This window comes from Cibotium barometz, chromosome 33 (genome assembly GCF_041138505.1).
Source record: "Cibotium barometz isolate CiBa-2024 chromosome 33, ASM4113850v1, whole genome shotgun sequence".
Lineage (NCBI taxonomy): Eukaryota > Viridiplantae > Streptophyta > Polypodiopsida > Cyatheales > Cibotiaceae > Cibotium > Cibotium barometz.
In genome coordinates this window covers 33,084,837-33,087,329 of record NC_141078.1, presented here as the reverse complement: position 1 = coordinate 33,087,329, position 2,493 = coordinate 33,084,837, and positions in this window count along the sequence as shown.

The window sequence follows — 2,493 nt, the reverse complement described above, 5'->3', positions numbered from 1 at the left end:
TCTTGTAGGCCTTACAAGAAATAATAAAATATAATATTTACGTGGCACTAGTGAGAATAGCCATGTGCAACTTTATGCTGCTGCCAGCGTACGCAATCCAGAAGCTGGCGAAGGATGGCGAGTCGGCGCCTGCAGACAAAAAGTGGAGAAAGCCTTGTTATTTTTGCTCTTTGGCGCAGCTGCAAGATAGAGCCAAGGGAAGCGTTGAGGTTCGTGTGTTCGTGGGTGGCTGCGGGCAACTAGAGGGTCGATGTGGTGGAAGGCGACGGCTGCTGAGAGAAGCCACGTTGGTGAAGGGCAACGAGAAGCGCAAGGCGCGTGTGGGTGCTGTCATCGTAGGTAGCCGCTTGTGGAGCGTAGCTGGTAGTCGGACAGAAGGGCTGCTAGGGTGACGGGCTGACAGAGGTGGTGGGGCCTCCCTTGTGAAGAGAAGAGTGCCGACGTGTGGGCACAAGGTGGCTGACAGCGCAGTTGGAGATGTGGCTGTGGCTACTAATGGTGAGTGGTGCCAACGTGTGAGAGGGAGTCGGCAGCAAGGAGTTTTCATGTGGCTCTCTGGTTTTGAAGGGCTGGATGTGCAGGCGAAGACCAGAGGGTCCGCTTGGGTTCTATTTGGTCCGCCAGAGAAGCGGGATGTAAAGGACTAGAACAGCGGGGTAGAGCAGCTGGCGAAGAGGAACTGAAAGGCCGCCAGGGCGTCAAGGTGCAAGGCAAGAGACTGCAGTGAAGCAAAAGAGAAAGTCCACTGTGCGAGGAAAAGGAGATTCGTATAGAGAGGGTCGCCTTTGATTGTGGAAAGAGAGAGGGAGCCAAGCCAGCGCAAAGAGTTGCTCTGGGATTCGGCAGTGACAAAAAGCTTGGGTCGAGCTGCTGGGACTTTGGAGTGCAGCTACAAGTGCAAGGGGTGGCCGCCTGGTTGTGGAAGACCGCTCGGGTGATTGAGCAGCAGCAAAAGGTGAGGAGAGCCAACGATGAAGTGGCCGTGAAAAGAAGCTACAGTTGGCTACGCAAGCAGGCAAGAGAAGGCTGGTGTGGGCCTTGGGTGATGTGGCTTAGGCTGGATGCAAGAGAAAGTGATGCTACGTTGAGCAGTTTGTGTTAGTGTTGAAGGGATTGTGCAGAGGCTCAGAAGGTTGGCGAAGCTACTGGTCATGACACACAGAGATGTGGGAGCTGCTGAGGTTGAAGGTTAGCTGGTGTGGGCGCCTTCTGAAGAGAGAGTAGCTGGTTTTGTGTGGTCGATGATTGCAGGCAGAGAGTGGATGCTGACGAGAGAGAGCCTAGAGCACAGTGCAGAGTTGGAAGCCGTAGAGGTGCTGAAGTGTGGGCTGGAGACAGTGGGCTCGCCTACGACACTTGGCAGGTAGCAGCTGGACAGAGAGTAGCCGGGCTACAGAGGAAGTGAAGAAGGGTTGCTGGAGGGTTGCTGGTGGGGCGCCCTCTGGAGATTGTAGAGACCGAGAGACAGAGGCTTGGTTATCAGACGCAAGGGTGTATTCCCTTGGTAGTAAATCCTAGCCAGAGTCCTGGTTTTTGGTGTATTTGCTGAGTTTATACAGTGTGGTTGGTGCTCTGTATGTTTATGTGAATGATCAGTTGTTTGTGTTAGTTTGTGCTGTCTGTCTAGAGTGGGTGGGTGGTGAAGTGTGAGAAGCGTTCCAGCCGGTGGCTGGTGGTGCCTCTGTTCGTGTGTTGTTTCCAAGTTTGCGAGGTGGAGAGCTATAGAGGCAGTGGTTCTTTCTTCTTTTTTTCACCTCACACCGCCATGGAATTTCTATGCATAGCCAAGCCTACACCAAAGAAAAGCTATGGCTATGGCTAAGCATAAGCATAGGCTTGGCTATGCATAGCCATGGCTATATAAATTTTTGGCTATGAATAGGCATGCCATGATGGTTGACCTTGCTTGGCTATGCATAGGCATGCCATGGCGGTTGTAAGGGCAACCACCATGGCATGCCTATGCATACATATAGTCATGGCTACTCAAGCCTATGATAAAGCAAAGCTATGGCTATGGCTATGCATAAGCATATGCATAGCCATGGTGGTGTAAATTCTTGGCTATGCATAGGCATGCCATGGTGGTCTCAAGGTGCCATGGCATACCTTGCAACCAACCAATGGCATGCATATGCATAGCCACCCTTTGCATCCAAGCCTACACATGGCCGTGGCTATGAATTGCTAAGCCTATTCCAAGGCAAAGGTATGGTTATGGCTATGCATAAGCATAGGCTTGGCTATGAATAGCCATGGCTGTGTAAAAACTTGGTTATGCATAGGCAAGCCATGGCAGTTGTAAGGGCAACCTTCATGGCATGCTTATGCCTATGCACAGCCAAGCCTCCACATGGCCATGGCTATGCATAGCCAAGTCCATGACAAAGCAAAGCTATGGGTATGGCTATGCATAGCCATGGCCATGTAAATTCTTGGCTATGCATAGACATGCCATGGAAGTTGCAAGGGAAACTGAAATATTGGCATGCC